General features: G+C 44.0%; 1 long non-coding RNA gene across 1 annotated transcript in view; it reads left to right on the top strand.

Moving 5' to 3' along the window:
• The first annotated feature begins 352 nt into the window (after positions 1-352).
• LOC123581048 overlaps positions 353-18,694 on the top strand; it is a 37,828-nt gene continuing 19,486 nt past the window's right edge. The window contains exon 1 of the long non-coding RNA XR_006703571.1: positions 353-1,220. This is a non-coding gene — a long non-coding RNA (uncharacterized LOC123581048). The remainder of the gene's footprint in view (positions 1,221-18,694) is intronic.

Genomic DNA, 18,694 nt, shown 5'->3' with positions numbered 1-18,694 from the left:
CTAAGGATGTTGGAGTAGAAGTAGGAAGGAATTCTTGTATCTTTTGTCCCCCAACTCTACTCTATGGGAGGACACAGCTGCCTCTAGGGCAGAGATTGCTGGTGTGGTGGGGCAACTGGAAGAACTTGGCCCTGTCCTCAATGGCGTTGCCTTCACAATTCACAGAGACCTTATACACTTGCTGGGGTTTTTGCCATACTTTGATAACTTTTCAGTCCTCAGGCTCCCCTAGGAAGCCTGAATAGTTGATGTTCTTACAATCCCATTTAACTGAAAAAGGCAATCCACAAAGGAGAAATGCAAAGAGAATTTGGCTTAACTGTATTCTGTGATTAAAGGCCTAGCAGAGGAAGAGCATACAAACCAGGCCATGGTGAGGATCTATGAGGTTGAGATATTCTCAGACACTGGGAAGCAGGGTTCTGGTCTTTGCCCCCAAACGTGGTCTGAGTGATGTTACCCTTTATAAACCATCTCAGAGGGTTCATGGGATGATCTGCCAGAGTGATCACCCAGTGTGTCCTGCTGGGATCATGCTTTCCTTTGTGAAGGTTCCTACGTTGGTACCTTCCTTCCAGGCTTCCAGCTGGGTTGCAGACATCAACCCAACTGTCATGGATTAGCTTGTATGTAGATTAGATCTAGTAGGATGTGTTTCTGGAGTCCTTTGGCAAATGCATCAGCTGGGATTCAGAGTAATGGGTAACCTTTCTCGAATAGATAATTCAAAGGAATAGTGTTGTGGTTTCAGCCCTGGCTGCACTTTAGAATCCGCTGGAGCACTTTAAATCAAGTGATGCCTAAACCTGTAGATTTATTAAGTCAGAATCTCTGTGCTTGGGACAAGGCACAGGTAGGTTTTCAAAGCAAAAGGTGATTCTAATGGACAACCGGGGTTGAAAACTACTGGGCTAGCCAATTGTTGATTGAATCAATGGTGATAACCTTACATGTTCAAGAGGCCTGCAAGATCCCTATTATATATATGAAGAGAATGTTATTCTTCAGGACCGTGGACACCTTTGTGGGAAGCAGTGGATTCTCAAACTTTAATGTGCATACAAATCACCTGAGGATCGTTTTAAATCACATATTTTAACAGGATTCTGCATTTCTAACAAGCTCCCAGGAGGTGCTGATCCGGACTATGCACCACAGTGAGAAGCAAGAATCTAGACCAGCACTCTGCAAACTGGAATAGGATACATGAAACTTCCAAGGTCTGTGTAGATATTGGTAGTTTTAAATGAATCAATTTCCAGATCCCCCAACTTCCATATCAGCTATTTTCTAAAATGGATCTGCCTGATAATAGACCTGAGATGAAAGAGTGGGTTCCCATTCTCCCAAGTCCCTTTCACAGTGGCCCTTCTCTTAAGTGTATTTAGAAAAGGAAGCCCTCTCACCCAGCTGAATCCCACATTGGGGTGCTGAACAAGGGAACACACTGAAATATTGGTATAGGTATTGAGAAAATGAATGATTCCAATAACTAACAAATCTGTTTCAAGTTAAATCTTCTTTAATCCTTTGTTTTCTACACAACTGGATGACTTAATGACATTATTAGCAAATTGATCATTACACATACTTTTGGATGATAAATCACTCTATGGTTTTGTTGTGTGGTAGGGTGTTTTGTGGTTTGTTTGGTTTTTTTTTTTTGGCATTTAGAAGGAATTAAGAACACTTAGTAAAATTGCTCTAACAAAACTTTTCATATCTATTTATATGAACAAGTTTCCTTAGTGCTTATACCTGTAAAATGAAAAACAGATTAGAATCAATAATGAATCCTGTCTCTTTCTTGCAATATGTAATAGTCTTCCATGGACTTTAAACTAATTAAGGGAAGGGGTGCCTGGGTGGCTCAGTCGGTTAAGCATCGAACTTCAGCTCAAGTCACGAAATCATGGTTCATGAGTTTGAGCCCTGCATCAGGCTCTGTGCTGACAGTCAGTGTGGAGCCTGCTTGGGATTCTCTCTCTCTCCCCTTCCCTCTCGTCCCACCCCCACCCCCACCAATTGTGGGTGGGTGTGCTCGTACGTGCTCTCTCTCTCAAAAATAAATAACTTAAAAAATAAACTAATAAGGAAGAAAAAACCCACCCACTTCATTACACACACACACACACACACACACACACACACACAGGAGTATATATTTTTCCTTTTTTGAGTGATAATTATGAAAGATTATAATGCATTTATGATTTAGATGAATCACGTACTTATTATTATCTTGGTAAGTCAAGCCAAAGGAAATTTGGCTGATTCTCAGAGACTTATAATAAACATTTTCTAATATATTTCAATTTATATACACATTTTAGAACAGAGTACATGATAGAGTGATGAATAAAAGACTTTCAAAATAAAATATAAAATATATTTCAGTAGTATAAGATTCTGTTAGGGAATAGATTGGAGTTCACAGAGAAAAAGGGACAATATGAATTTTTGCACTCTTAAAGAGAAATTTGTTAATATATTTTAATTTTTATTTATTATCTCTTTTTGTTCATGTGTTTTCTAAAATGAATGATGGTGAGTATTAACTCTATGGTATTTAGATTCCATTGGACATATTTAAGAGCGATGGTTTATTATATTTTAAATGCCAATGTTTAAAATATGTCGGGGGCACCTGGGTGGCTCAGTCGGTTGAGCGTCCAACTTCGGCACAGGTCATGATCTTACAGTTTGTGGGTTCGAGCCCTGCGTTGGGCTCTGTGCTGACAGCTCAGAGCCTGGAGCCTGTTTCAGATTCCATGCCTCCCTCTCTCTCTGCCCCTCCCCTGTTCACGCTCTGTCTCTGTCTCAAGAATAAATAAACATTAAAAAAATTTTTTTTTAATTAAAATATGTTGAAAGTTACAACCTTTTTTCTTTTTAATTACACCTTTAATCTGTTTATTCATTTCTTTTTTTAATTTTTTTATTGTTTAATTTTTTTATTTTATTTTTTATTTTTAAAAATTTACATCCAAATTAGCATATAGTGCAACAATGATTTCAGGAGTAGATTCCTTAGTGCCTCTTACCCATTTAACCCATCCCCCCTCCCACAACCCATCCAGTAACCCTCAGTTTGTTCTCCATATTTATGAGTCTCTTCTGTTTTGTCCCCCTCCCTGTTTTTATATTCTTTTTGTTTCCCTTCCCTTATGTTCATCTGTTCTGTCTCTTAAAGTCCTCATATGAGTGAAGTCATATGATTTTTGTCTTTTTCTGACTAATTTCACTTAGCTTAATACCCTCCAGTTCCATCCACATAGTTGCAAATGGCAAGATGTCATTCTTTTTGATTGCCGAGTAATACTCCATTGTATATGTATATCACACCTTCTTTATCCATTCATCCATCGATGGACATTTGGGCTCTTTCCATACTTTGGCTATTGTTGATAGTGCTGCTATAAACATGGGGGTGCATGTGTCTCTTCAAAACAGCACATCTGTATCCCATGGATAAATGCCTAGTAGTGCAATTGCTGGGTCGTATGGTAGTTCTATTTCTAGTTTTTTGAGGAACCTCCATACTGTTTTCCAGAGTGGCTATACCAGCTTGCATTCCCAGAAAGTTACAACCTTTTTTTAATGTTTGTTTGTTTGTTTGTTTGTTTGTTTAGAGAGTGGGGGAGGAGGAGAGCATGAGCGGAGTAGGGGCAGTGAGAGAGGAAGACAGAGAGTCCCAAGTAGGCTCTGCACTGTCAGCACAGAGCCCCACCTGGGGCTAGATCTCTTGAACTGAACTGAGATCATGACCTGAGCCCAAATCAAGAGTAGGACACTTAACTGACTGAGCCACCCAGGTGCCCCAAAGTTACAACCTTTCAAATATACTTGTGATGAAAAACTTTAGATATCTAATTTAAAATATACTGGTAGTAGGGATGCCTGCGTGGCTCAGTCAGTTAAGTGGTCGATTTCGACTCAGGTTGTGATCTTACGGTTCATGAGTTCGAGACCTACATCAGGCTCTGTGCTGACAGCTCGGAGCCTGCTTCAGATTCTGTGTCTCCCTCTCTCTCTGCCCTTCCCCTGCTCATGCTCTGTCTCTCTCCATCTCAAAAAATGAATAAACATTAAAATATATGCATATATATACTGGTAGCATATAATTTTAACTTTTTTAGATGTTTATTTCTGAGAGAGAGAGACAGACAGACAGAATGTGAGCTGGGGAAGGGCAGAGAGAGGGAAACACAGAATCTGAAGCAGGCTCCAGGCTCTGAGCTGTCACCACAGAGCCTGATGCAGGGCGCAAACCCACGAACTGCAAGATCATGACCCGAGCCGAAGTCAGATGCCTAAGCGACGAAGCCATCTGGGTGCCCCTGGTAGCATATAATTTTAAAACATTCTTTTTGGAGTTAAAAAGCCACAACAATTAAAAGAATACCTACATACACCCGTTTGAGAGGAGAGGGTACTCCAAGATTTGAACCTCGAATTATTTAGAGTTTATTTGGAAGTGATCGTAAAAGAGACAACTCAGGATGGTCCAGGCAGAAACTCTATGTGAGCCAGTAGCATGCAGAAATGTTAGTAAAAGTATGATCATTCTCTGGTCCCGCATAGTATGCTGATGCTATCAATCAGATATTTTGTAGGGTTTCTCCAACATTCACAGTATTGACATCGTGTGCTGGATAATTCTTTGTTATGGGGAGTTATTCTGTGCATTATAGGATATGTAGCAGTATCCTCGACCTCTACCCATTAGATGACAGTAGTACCTGGCCCCACTCCCCCAAGTTGTGACAATGGAAAATGGGCTCCCCAGTTGAGAAACACTGAGCTATTGGAATCTTTGAAGGGTTATTGTTAATGCTGGAGTTCATAAATCAGGGTCCAAATTACCTGTACTCTGTCTGGAAGTCAGCCTTGCTTTCATTCACTTTGAGGATTGGAATGAAATTTTAAGTCCCTAGAAGCATACTAGATGAAGTCCGTAACCCCACTGACTATAAGGCCTTGTCTATGGACTAGTACAGACTTGAGTCTCTGCCTCTGACAAGGAATAGTCTCACTTTGATGGGCTTATAGACACTGGATATGGGAGAAGCGTGGGCAAAGAGGGATGGTGAAGCAGGTGCTGCCCTCACTGCCCGGAGGCAAGCTGTAAGTAGTGGGAAGATGGCCTCCCAACTTGGGAACCAAGAACACCAGCTGACCACACATTCTGAGCCCTAAAGGTGAAGTACCATATAGACACACAATCATGGCCACACGTACTTAGGGAACACAGGGAGTATGTGAGGTCATGATTGTGGGTCTGTGTGGTGCTTCACCTTTATTCTGGGGGCAAAACATACTAGTGAATGCCACTATCTGTTATCCTTTAAGGTGATCTTGGACCTTGGACAGTAAGTGGCCCTTGCTGGACAAGTACCTATTTGGGAGAATTGCTCAAGACCTGCAAATTCACTACCTGTGGTCCAGAGCCACAGGAAAATGCCAGCTTCCTGTGGCTCCGTGGTATCTATCTATTACAGAGGTGCTCCCCTAGTCATTCCTTTGGAATGAGAATTTTACTTGGAGATTGGAGTACATTCATGGTGTCTAAACTCTGGCTAGGCCCTGAGAACCAACTTACACAAACTACCCCATGGGTAGCCCTTACGGGTATGGCCCGATATGTACAGATGCTGCCCTCTCCTTGGACTCTTGCCCATGCCCACTGCTACCACCTGTGATTTGGCCAGACTCTGACCCTCTCCCCTTGGCCTCCTGCCATGTGTCCATCCTGAAGTTCCCTCAGACACACCTGGCAACACATGAAGTGGGGGAGTGGGCGGTGAAGACTCTTGTACCACACTCAATTTTTGCTCTTGCTCTAAGCAACCAAATCACCGAAGATAATTTTTAATAGTAAATGGACCCCATGTAGGTTTTCCTCTTGCGAGCTGAATAATGAATACGGATATCCCTTCCTCTTTACAGTTATTTCTTTAAGCTTATTTTAAATATATATATTAAAGTAATAAAGCACATTAAAGAAAGTTTAGAGGAATTGGGTTGAGAGTCCAGAAATAAACCCATACATCTATGGCTAATTGTTGTTTGACAGAGGTGCCAAGACCATTCAACGGGAGAAGGAAGAATCTTTTCAATGAACGGTGTCAGAACAACTGAATAGGCACATGCCAAAGAATGAAAGTGGGTCCATACCTCACACCATATACAAAAATTAAAATAGATCAAACATCTAAACGTAAGAGCTGAAACTACACAACTCCTAGAAGAACAAACACAGGAGTAACTCTTCATGATCTCGGACTAGACAGTGGTTTCTCGGATATGACACCAAAAGTATAAGCAACCAAAGTAGAAATAAATAAATCGGACTTCCTCAAAATTAAAAACTTTTCGTTCTTTTTTTTTTTTTTTAATTTTTTTTTCAACATTTATATTTTTATTTTTGGGACAGAGAGAGACAGAGCATGAACGGGGGAGGGGCAGAGAGAGAGGGAGACACAGAATCGGAAACAGGCTCCAGGCTCTGAGCCATCAGCCCAGAGCCCGACGCGGGGCTCGAACTCACGGACCGCGAGATCGTGACCTGGCTGAAGTCGGCGCTTAACCGACTGCGCCAACCAGGCGCCCCAAAAAACTTTTTGTTCTTAAAGGTAACTATCAACAAAATGAAGAGATAGCCCACAGAATGGGAGAAAATATTCACAAATCATCTATCTGGCAATGGCCTAGTATCCAGAATATATAAGTAACTCCTACAACTCAACAAGAAAAAGATAAGAAATATAACTCTAACATGGGCAAAGGAGTTGAATAGACATTTCTCCGAGAAGGCATACAAATGTCCAATAAGGACAGGAAAAGATGTTCATATTATTAGCCATTGGAGAAATGCAAATCGAAACCGCAACGAGATACCACTTCACACCCACTAGCATGGGTGAAATAAAAGAGGTAATAACAAGTGTTGGCAAGGATGTGGAGAAATTAGAACACTGATATATTGCTGGTGGAAATGGAAAATGGAAAACAGTTTGGTCATTTCTCACAAAGTGAAACAGAGTTATTATATGAGCCAGCAATTCCACTCTTAGGCATATATATATATATATATATATATATATATATATATATGTATATATATATATATATATTCAAGAGAGTTAAAACATATTCACACAAAAATTTGTACACAAGTGTTCATAGCAGCTCTTTCATGATAGCTGAAAGGGGGAAACAAACTGAATGTCCGTCGACAGGTGAACAGAGAAACGACATGTAGCATAGCCATCCTGTAGAAAATTATTTGGCCATAAAAAGGAATGAAGTTCTGATACATACTGCAACATGGATGAACGTTGAAAGCATTATGCTAAGTGAAAGAAGCCAGTGACAAAGGACTACATTTTATATGATTCCAAGTATGTGAAATGTCCAGAGTAGACAAATCTACAGAAACAAATTAGAATAGTGGTGGCCGGGAACTGAGAGGAAAAGAGAATGGAGAGGGATTGCTAATGAGTATGGGGTTTCTTTTTGGGGTGATGGTTGCATAAGAGGTAGAGAGGGTTCATCTGGTTGGGCCAAACATCACTGGACAGAAAGTTCCAGGAGTAGGCCCTTACTTGAACTTTCAGGGGCCACTCAATCCTCTGATTGCTTGAGGCTCATATTTGGGCAAAGATAAAATTCATGGAACTTGGGGTGCCTGGGTGGCTCAGTCGGTTAAGCGCCCAACTTCGGCCCAGGTCATGATCTCGTGGTTTGTTGGTTCGAGCCCCATATCAGACTCTGTGCTGACAGCTTGCTCAGAGCCTGGAGCCTGCTCCGGATTCTGTCTCCCTTTCTCTCTGCCCCTCCCCTGCTCACACTCTTTCTCTCTCTCTCAAAAATAAATAAACATTAAAAAAAAATTCATGGAATTCTATCAATCTGTTAACTTCCCTGGGAGACTAAACCATGGTTCAAATACCCAACAGGCAGAGGATATGAGCAATCTACAAGAAACACAAACAGCTAGTGGATATGTGAAAAATATTCAACCTCACTCATAGCTTTAAAAAAATGCATCACGAAACAATGAGATTCCATTTGCGATCTATCAACTCAGCAAACAAATAAAAGTTTGGGAATGGCCAGTGTTCACAAGATTATGGTGAAATAGGCACCCTCATGTACGGTTCCTGGGAGTGTAAACAGATTCAACTCTTCTAGAGGGCAATTTAGCAATGTCTGTCAACATTTTGAATGCTTGTTTTCATTGACTCAGCAATTCTACCCCTAGGAATTTGCCCTAGGGACATACTGGCAAAATTATGCCAAAAACCATGTGCAAAACCATGATCCCTGCAACATTGTTTGTAATAACAAAAAACTGTAGAGCACTTACACATCCATCAGCAGGGGACCAGTTAAATACAGCCATGCAATGGAAAAGTATGCAATCATTAAAACGTGAGATACAACATGGAAAGATCTTCTAAATGTGTTGTGTTGTTTTAAACAAAACAATGTGCACAGTAATGTGATCTCATTTGTGTTAAATTTTAAAACACGTACAGGTGTATGCAGACTTTTTTTCAGGAAGACCACGTAAGAAGTGTCGGTAACTTGGAGAGTGGCACTGGGGGGTTGGAGGGAGGAAAAAAATAAATTTTGCTTTTTATTTGATGCTTTTCTACAATATTGGTATGTTTGTACCATGGGAATGGAAGACTTTTCTTAAATATTTTAAAAGCAGACAAGGAATCTGGAGGGATAAGGAAGAGTAAGAAGTAGGATCCCTTAGGTGGGAGACTATGGTTTGTCCAGCCACAGGACCACCTTGTTTTAGTTGTACTAATAAAAGCACTGTGACCAGATCATTGGGGTTTTAGGAAGACCACCCAGGCAGCAGGCTGGAGGATGGAGGGGAGATGTGAGACTAGAGTCAGGACACTTGGTCAGAGGTTTTTGCAACAGAGCAGGGCTCAAATTTAGGTGGTGATGGTGGGGGTGGAGAATGCCTCATATCAGTAGGAGAGTTATTAAAAAGGACAACTGAAAGCCATGGTGCCTGATTGGATGAGGAGGCCCAGCCATCTGCCTTGGGCAGCTGAGTGGATGGCGATGCTGCTCAAGGAAACACACAGAAGGAAGGAGAGGGCTAGAGGCCAGAAGAGGATGGGGAAGAAAATAATGAGTTCAGTTTTGAACGTGTTGAGTTGAGGAACACATTGAATTTGATCATGTTGAATAGACATAGAAGTATGGAGCTCAAAAAATTCTGAGTTGGAGATGGAACAGATCAGATCAGGTGGTAGTGAAAATGGAGTATAAGGAAGTCGTGTAGACCAAAAAACAAAGATGCCTGGTTCAAGGTGGGACTCTACAGATCACCTATTTTTGAGAGCTGAGTAGGGGCAGAGGACCCACAGTGAGGCTCAGGAGTGAATGATCAGAGCCGTGAGAGGAACAGGAGGGACTGGGGTCACAGATGACTGTTCCCTGCTCCTGGCTGGACACTGGGAGATTTTTGAAGCTACTCCCTCACCAGTGCCAATTGCCCTTCTTTTGCTACATCTGCCCAGTAAAATCCCAACCCTGGATTTTCCGGTTTTGCTCCTGAAAAAAACCACCTAACCAATGAGCATGGCCCCATTCCAAGTAGGGGTTTATACCTCCACTGGGCTCTCTCTGTGCCACCCATCAATTTATTTTTACTTACCCTTGGTTGGCTCTGGCTCTCATCCCTATTATTCTAAATTATCGCCATGTTCATTTCTCACATCTTACTTCTACTCTCATCTTTGTGACCTCTCTGGTCTTGCTCTGAGGAACAAGCAAGGCCCCCATGTTGAGTGCCTTTAACATCTCAGCCTTCTCTCTATAAATATATTTAAGCTATATTCGCCTTCTTTCCCAAGTATTCAGTCCAAGGATGAGGTTCAGCTTCTGTTTAGCACCAGGGTCCCTCGAAGAGGCCTCACTGACCCTGTTCCATCCCTGAGTCTTGGCTATTGCTCCTTCTTCTGTCTGTCTCACTGTATCACACATTTTATATTTCTCTGCATGGCACCTGCCATGCTGAACTGAAGTTATCTCACTGTCTCCTCCAATTAACTTGATCCTATTTTCCCCTTAACTTCTTTTTTTAAATACAATTTTTTTTAAGTTTTATTTATTTATTTATTTATTTAGAGAGGGAGAGAGAGAGTGAGAGAGAGAGAGAGAGAGTGAGAGCACGATCAGGGGAGGGGCAGAGAGATAGCAGGAGAGAGAATCCCAAGCAGGCTCCACACGGTCAGTGCGCAACCTGGATGTAGGGCTCGAACATAGGAACCCTGAGATCATGACCTGAGCTGATATCAAGAGTTGGCCACTTAACCAACTGAGCCACCCAGGAACCCCAACTACTTTTTTTTTTAAGCTTATTTATTTTGAGAGAGAGAGAGAGAGAGAGAGAGAGAGAGCATGTGTGGGCACTCACATGAATGGGGGAGGGGCAGAGAGAGAGGGCGAGAGAGAGAATCCCAAGCAGGGTCCGCACTGTCAGCTGCAGAGCTCCACGTGGGGCTGGAACCCATGAACCCTGAGATCAAGACCTGAGCTGAAACCCAGAGTTAGGTGCTTAACCAACTAGGCCACCCGGACGCCTCTCTCCCTTAGCTTCTTATTGATACACAACATCCATGAGGAAGAATGCACGTGTTATAAATGTGTACCTCACAGACTTTTCACCAACTAAACATAGTCATGCAATCAGCACCCAGGTGAAGAAGCCAAGCATTACAGCACCCCAGAGCCCTCCCTGTGCTCTCTTATACTCTCCATCTCCCTTCCCAAGGCAACCACTATCCAGTCTTTCAAAATCATTGATTAGTTTTGGCTGTTTTTGTAAATTAAAAAAAAAAAAAAAGGCCAAAAAATCGTATGTACTCTTTCATGTCTGGCTTTTATTTTATTTTATTTTTTTTCGTGTCTGGCTTTTAATCAACATCACGTTTGGGGCGCCTGGGTGGCTCAGTCGGCTAAGCATCCGACTTCGGCTCAGGTCATGATCTAATGGTTTATGAGTTCACGCCCTGCGTTGAGCTCTGTGCTGACAACTCAGAGCCTGGACCCTGCTTCGGAATCTGTGACTCCCTTCTCCCTGCCCCTCTCCCGCTCACACTGTCTCTCTGTGTGTCTCAATAAAATGAAATTAAATAAATGTTAATCAACATCATGTTTGTGAGTCATCCATATTGTTGTATGAAGCCGTAGTTCATTTCCATGGCCGTATGATATTCCATTGTGTGAACAGACCACAACTCGTTAATCCATTGGGTGTGACGATAAGTTGCCCCATTTGGGGCTTTTGCAAATAGCAGGCACTATGTTTTATTCATCTTCATATTTTCAGCCTTTCACACATGCCTGCATAATGGTTTGTGCCTAAACAGGTGAGAGAATTCAAGGGGTGCTTTTCCACTGTATTCTCGGATGATCAGATGCTGCTTGAAATTTTGGATTCAATCCTGGGCGCCAGGATTAAAATGTTCAAAAAGGGCCATTGATGACTTGAATCGTCTATAGGGAGCAATGATAGTGCTGTTTCTGAAAGCCACGCAGGATCACACATGCTGGAAAACACTCAAGATGTTTATCACGGAAATGGAAACAGGGGATCAGACATGGACCAGGTTGCTTTAGAAGACAGCACTGGGCCAATGGCTAAATATTTGTGGGAGGCAGCTTTCTGCTCAATAATACTCATGATACTGGCTCATTTTTAGAGAGCACCTAACCATGCACCAGACCCTGCATGTGCTTAGGGCTTGGTGTCCATTAATTCAATATAACAGTGACTTTGTAAAAAACAAATTTTATGTATTTTTTTCAGGTCACTTATTTGTGAGACAGAGACAGAGAGAGAGAGGCAGAGAGAGAGAGCATGAGCCGGGGAGGGGCAGAGAGAGAGAGAGAGAGAGAGAGAGAGAGAGAGAATCCCAAGCAGGCTCCACACTGTCAGCACAGGGCCCAACGCAGGACTTGATCCCACAAACCATGAGATCATGACCTAAGCCGAAATCCAGAATCGGGTGCTTAACTGAATGAGCCACCCAGGCACCTCAGGAATGAGTTTTCTAGTGATTGAGACTTGGACATGAGCTGCCTGGTGAAACTGTGACCACTTCATTGCTGCAGACCCTGGTGACGGGGAGCCCTGGGAGGTTACATTTGTAGGCTCATGGTTTGTCTGAAAAGCCTTCCTCTGACTTGGCTCCCTGCCCTGCTCGCCTCCTAACAGAACCTCCTTCTTTCCTGAGAGCAGCCTCCTGCAGCGCCTCCCTGGGTCTCATCACAAGCAAAGTATAAAGTGTTTCTGTCAGAAGCTTCCTTTTGCTCCAGGCCCAACCCTACCCCAGGAAGCCTGTCCAGCATTGCTGTCTCCTTCCAGTGACTGAGAATGTTCACCAAGCAAGGATGTTGGATGATGACATGGACTGGGTTGGTGGCCACAGCAGGCTTGACTCTTCAGGTAGCCAAGGGTCGTTTGGGGTTATCCTGGAATTTGTTTGTTTGAGAGAAAAAGTGAAACTTAGCAAGTGCCTGGAAAAAAAAAAATAGGAAGAAAAAGAAAAAAAGCTGGAGAAATCCTTCCCTAGATGTATCTAGCCAGCGTAGGCCTCAGAAAGAAGAAAAGCCCAGACAAATAAATCTGGGTTGCTGAATGCAAAAGGCATTTGTTAGAAGAAGCAAAATGCTGTCATCCTCACAGGATACGCCGTGCTGCTGGCGCGGGGACAAGATGCTTTATCTTGCCACTGGCGCCTGAAGCCAAGGCCTGGCCGTAGAACACCAAAAAAACAGTGGCCGCAGTTAGACAAGCAGGCGTTGTCAAGTGCTGGCGGCTGCGTCCCCACCCCTCTCCACCCTCCCTCTTATTTTCTCTGCCCCATTCGCTGCCCCAGACCTTGCTCTCGCCTCACTCTCGTTTCTTCTGAGTGCTTTCATATTTTTTCTTTTGGAAGGGGCCAGAGAGAGTCCAAGATTCAGGAAGCTGGACAACAGATGGACAGATACCAGAAGGCTCGCTCTCCCCACCCTCCAGCAGCCATAATTAATGTCTTCTATTTCTTCCCTTCTGCCGGACAAAGCAAAACACACACTAACAGTGTTAACACGATAAATATCAGCAGTCCTGACCTTTGTCTCTGCGTCCTGGAGTCGCCCTGACTCCCGAGCTCCAACTTGCCTGTGCTTAATGTGGATTAGCACTTACGGTAGGCTGCGGGGCCCTGCACTAGGGCTTGATGGGAATCAAAATAGAGATTACCTTATTTGACTTAAAAAAAAATTTTTCCACTTGAAAGATAGAATCCCCCAGAGAAATACACTGGGGCTTACACATACACAACTTTAAATTGGATTTTAAAAATAGTCTGCCAGCTGTTTGCTAGGTCGTGCCTTAGGTTCTTGTCCTTGATTGATGTTGGGTCCATTTGGGAAACGAGGCCAAGAGGGGACAGAGGGACTGCCAAAGCCACAGGATCCTGGATGCCTGGGGACTTTCCCAGGAGCCCTGGCAGTTGTTGCCATGGGCCTTTAGAAACCCTCGGAGCCCTGGCCCCAGGGTCTGCGTCTTGCCCAGAGCTTGAACCACCTCCCCCAGACCTCACCTCATCCCTGCCTTGCTACTTCTAGGCCGAGTCTGGGGAAAAAAAAGAAAAAGAGAAAAGAAATGAAGGCAGGCTGTTCTCAGCTGGATGGCTCTTTCACATTTTTTGTGGTTAAATATTTATTTTAGCTCCTTGTAACACCTTCAAGTGATACATACACGGGCCCTCTGCCCAGAACTCTCATCGCCCTCCTCTGTACCGGCCTGCCTGCTCTTCACATCTCAGCTATCAGCCAGAATGCCACTTTCTTAGGGAAGCCTGAGGGGCAGAGTGCGGTGCTTAAGGACACCGGCGTGCCCAGGTTTGAATCCTGGCTCAGCACTTCCTCGCTGTGTGACCTTGGGCTAGTCACTTAACCCCCCGTGTCCTTTAACTTCCTCAGCTGCAAAATGGGGATAATGATAGCACCTACCTCTTCAGGGTTGTGAGGATTCGGTGAATTGACTTATGGCGTACAGAATGCGTAAAGTGCTTCGAACCTGGTCCAAAACGCAGTAAGCGTCTGTTACTACTCTCTGAAGTACAGCTATCTCCCAAGGCTCCGTGGTTGTCTGCTGCCATGTGCTCCCTTAGCCACCTGTACTTCCGTGCGCCACCTGCCCTGGTTTATCCGTATTGCTTAATTTTGTTTTCTCCACCACGTCGCTCTTGCTCTCCACTGTCTGGTCCTGATTACTGAAGCCAGGCCTAGTGCGGGAGACACTCAAGAAATGTTTTTGACCGCAATCGTAAATGAAATATAAAAAAGAAGCAGTGTGAAAGGCAAACGCGACCCAGAAGACAGAGTATCTCGAGGCTCTTGGCTCACGCCTCTCCGTCTATATTTGCTCCGTACATATACTTGGCCTTTTCGTTTTGTTTGTGTGATGGTTAAACAGACAGAGTTGATGAGTTCCGGGATGATGAGGATAAGGCTTTGCAATCACATCTTTTGCAGGAGACTCCCGCCCCTATCTAGGTTTTCAAAATCAAATGTTAAATGCATACAAAAGAATAATCATCTGGGCAAAATGTAAAACACAGACATCCAACTACCTACAGCCCAACTTAGATAGAGGTTACAACCCGCCCACCACTGAAGCCCCACTGGGTACCTCTCCTCCACCCTCTCCCCATCCCGGCCCCCTCCCAAATTTCTGTTCATTATTCCCTTACTTTTCTTCATAATTCTACCCTAAAAATATGCTTGTTTTGCATGCATTTGAACTTGATATAAAATAAAGTACATGGTATGTATTCTTTGACTTGTTTTTCTCACCACGCAACATGCTGCTTGTGACACTTGTCCATGCTGTGGCATGCAGCTGTAGAACATTCTACCATGGGACTACTCTGCCATTTTCTTCTCCCTTCTCCTCTCAACAGATGTTTAGGTTGTTGCTGTTTTTTTGCTGTCGCTGGCAGTGCTGCTACGAACATTCTTGCACGTGACTCCTGGGGCCATGGTCAAGAGTTGCTCTGGGGTTATTTCTGGGTCCTAAGGTTTATACATTTCTACATTCATAGATAACACTGAATTGATTTTCCCAAGGGATTCCCAGCTTCCCACCTGGTCCCAAGGCTCATCCCTGCTACGTTCATCTTCGGGTTCTATCAGATCTATTAGAAAGGAGCTTTCAGGCACAGCCAGAGAGAAACCTGTCCATTTACAATGCCATGGCTCCCACTTTTGAGCGCAAGAAGTGACAACATGGCCCAGGAGACTTAAAGCATCTCCCCTTGTGGCCTGCATGGGGTCTGTCCAGCTCATACCCACCACTCGGGGCCCCCTACAGGAGCAAGCTCTGTTGACCCCGAGACAAAAGCCCAGTGAAACCAAGCAGATATCTGGAAACAACATTCTGAGTAACCCATTTCTTTTCTTTTCAAAATAATAAAAGTTTTGATATTTCCTCAACTAAGTGAGAGTGGTATTAAAAAACATTAATTTCCTTGTTGGAAATAACTTGTCTTTGCACTCAATGACACTCCCAGAGTGTCTTTTTATTTTTTTTATTTTTTATTTTTTTTTCAACGCTTATTTATTTTTGGGACAGAGAGAGACAGAGCATGAACGGGGGAGGGGCAGAGAGAGAGGGAGACACAGAATCGGAAACAGGCTCCAGGCTCTGAGCCATCAGCCCAGAGCCTGATGCAGGGCTCGAACTCACGGACCGCGAGATTGTGACTGGATGAAGTCGGTAGAGTGTCTTGATTGTAGTAGGCTTTCAACAAATACCGACTTTTATTTGAGGACATTTTGCTGCCTCGATCAATACGATTATTCAGGAATCCATATGCCAAAGCCAAAAATGGAAATGCTTTCTCTCATTTCCATCACTCTCTTCTATGGTTTTATGTTGCCCTTATAAACATCATTTAAAAGAAAGATGTACCAATGAAACCTGATGAATCTGTAAGGCCTACTGTGACTTTCTCCTGGAAACACTTTTATGTTTGGTCACTGTCAGCTCGGTAGGGTGTCCTGGCTCAGCTTCTCAGTCTATGAAGGAACCCAAAGTTTGTTGGTCACTCATACCCCCTTTTAAGAAGGCCCATTGATCCTTCAAGAAAATGCTTCTCTGGCAACGGTAAGTGGGGCAGTCTGTAAGCAAAGTCTGTTGCTAAAAGCAGTAAGTTATAGACCTAAGCAAGGAGTGTGCATAAACCTAGTTGCGTTTGGCCTGGCTGAGGCCCCAGTCACTTTGACGCACTGGTAGTTCTCTTTTCTTCTCCAATCACATGCAATCTCAAACGCTTGCCAATTCTTCTCTTTAAATATTTCTCCTGCCCATTCCATCATCGTTTTTGGGCCTTTTCCCCTTCATGCCTGAACCACAAAGGACTGAAATCATCTCTCTGCTTGTGGTCCTCCTCATTCCAACGCCCCCACAGCTGGGTCAATCTTTACAAAATAAAAACCAGGGGCACCTGAGTGGCTCAGTCAGTTGCGCATCTGATTTTGGCTCAGGTCATGATCTGGCGGTTTGTGAGTTCGAGCCCCATGTCGGGCTGTGTGCTGACCGCCCAGAGCCTGGAGCCTGTTTCTGATTCTGTCTCCCTCTCTCTCTCTGCTCCTCCCTGCTTGTGCTCTGTCTCTGTCTCTCTCAAAAATAAATAAACATTAAAAAAAATTTTTTTTAATAAAAAAAAATAAAAACCAAGCAGCAACAACAAAAACCCCACACACAGTACCTGTCTTCTGCACCTCTCTTTTTGGCCCCCAAACTCTATGGCTTCCACAGAATAAAATCCAAAACCAAAACATGGCATGTAAAGTTCTCCCCAAGCTCCTCTGGCCTCCGTGGCCATCTCTGCAGAAGCCTGCACAAACTCACCCCATTTCCAGCACAGTTTCAGGGCTCAGGACCCCTGAAGCAGGGCACAGAGTGGGGATTCCAACTCCCTGCTCTGGGACACGAGCCTGCTTTCTCAGAGTTATCACCCCCCCACACGCACACACCCCAACACACACACCTCTCCTCTGGCGCACTCCCCGAGCCACGTCCTTCAGACACTGCCAGCCTGCACTGGCCTCCATGGCGGCCCCACTCGGCACTCCCCCATGCCCAGGTACCCCCCCAGAGCCTGCAGGACCCCCGCCTCCTCCAAACCTTCCCTGCCCCCCTCAGCCTTTGACCCTCGCCCTCCTCTAGAGGAGGAGTCTGTTCTGACTCAGGATGTATAGCTTATTCCAGACAGTCTGCCTGCCTGGACTGCAAACCCCCAGAGGGCAGGAATCTTGACGTTTATGTAGGTCAGTCAGTGCCTTCCATATATTCCGTGCCACTGAGTGTCGCATTTCACGACATGATGGTGAATATGACAATGCAGGGAAGAAAATAAAAACTAAAAAACAAATAAAAGGATAATTCCCTCTTTTCTCTTTTTCAGATTAGGCCCTCCCGCCCTATCCTCCCCCCCAAATCTGCTAAAAATCACTCAGCATAATTTCTTTATCCTCCCATATATAAAACAAGGAAGTAAAATTCTAGGGAATAGAGAATTGAAAAAGCAAACTAATACATTTCTTTTAATGACCCAAATAGTCTAGGAAAGGTAAATAAACAACTTGGACCTGAGACAAAAAGGTCGTTGGCTATTGAGAGAGGCCATCTAGGTGCTTCTGAGAGCCAATCTGGGCCTGACAGCCAGAAAGGCTTCAGCTGCTGAACCCAGTCTACAGGGTGAGCCAATAATAAAGGAAAGCTGATTACAAAAAATAAAAAGGTGCTGAGTTGAACCTCAGTGGTCATCTCTCAAATACCAATGGGTAAATATGATGTAAGCCCCAGTGGGTTTTTTTTTTTTTTTAATGTATACACACACACACACACACACACACACACACACGATCACTTGAGTATGACAAGTGGGGAATTTGTGGTTGTAACTCTTCATAGCCTTAAACAGAGACCCCATCTGATTTAGGACCTGTAGGGCCATGACAGTCACCTCACAGTAGTGTAAACGTCTTGTTTTCAGGGTAAATAAACTTCATTTAAAGGGAAGGCAGGGGTGCCCGGCTGGCTCTGTTGGTAGAGCAAGCGACTCTTGATGTCTGGGGTTTGAGCCCCACATTGGGTGAAGAGCTTACTTAGAAAAAAAAAAAAAAAAAAAAAGGAAAACAAATATTCTGGGAAGGACTTGTCTTTGACAGGAGGCAGAAACGTCTATCCTAATTCATGGGTTATAGTGCAAATATTTAGGTTTCTTTAAAAGAGTGGGAAAAAAATCTTTTTCTGCAGTCTTTTCTATCACTTTATCTGGCCCATCTCTACAAAACCCATCTTCCTAAAAATCCACTCCCACCTCAGGACTCTGCTCAGAACTGTGCAGTGGTTTTCTGTTTCCTAATGTGTAGAAATAAACATTATGAAGCCTGGCTCTGAGGCCCTGGCAATCTGGGCCCTTCTCACCTTCCCAAAGTCGTTTCCCTTCCCCACAGCCAGCCTCCTCCCTGCCGGATGCTCAGTGCTCACATCCCCAGCCCTGCCCCCAGGCTCCCCGGGAGGCCTCTTCTTTGTGGCCTGACGCAGATACTCCAGTGTACTGTGATTTCGGAGCATCAGGTGAACCGCACAATTTGG

The sequence above is a fragment of the Leopardus geoffroyi genome, chromosome A3 (assembly GCF_018350155.1).
Source record: "Leopardus geoffroyi isolate Oge1 chromosome A3, O.geoffroyi_Oge1_pat1.0, whole genome shotgun sequence".
In the NCBI taxonomy this organism is placed as follows: domain Eukaryota; kingdom Metazoa; phylum Chordata; class Mammalia; order Carnivora; family Felidae; genus Leopardus; species Leopardus geoffroyi.
Note: the sequence above shows the minus strand (reverse complement) of the source record. Positions and strands in the feature narration are given on the sequence as shown.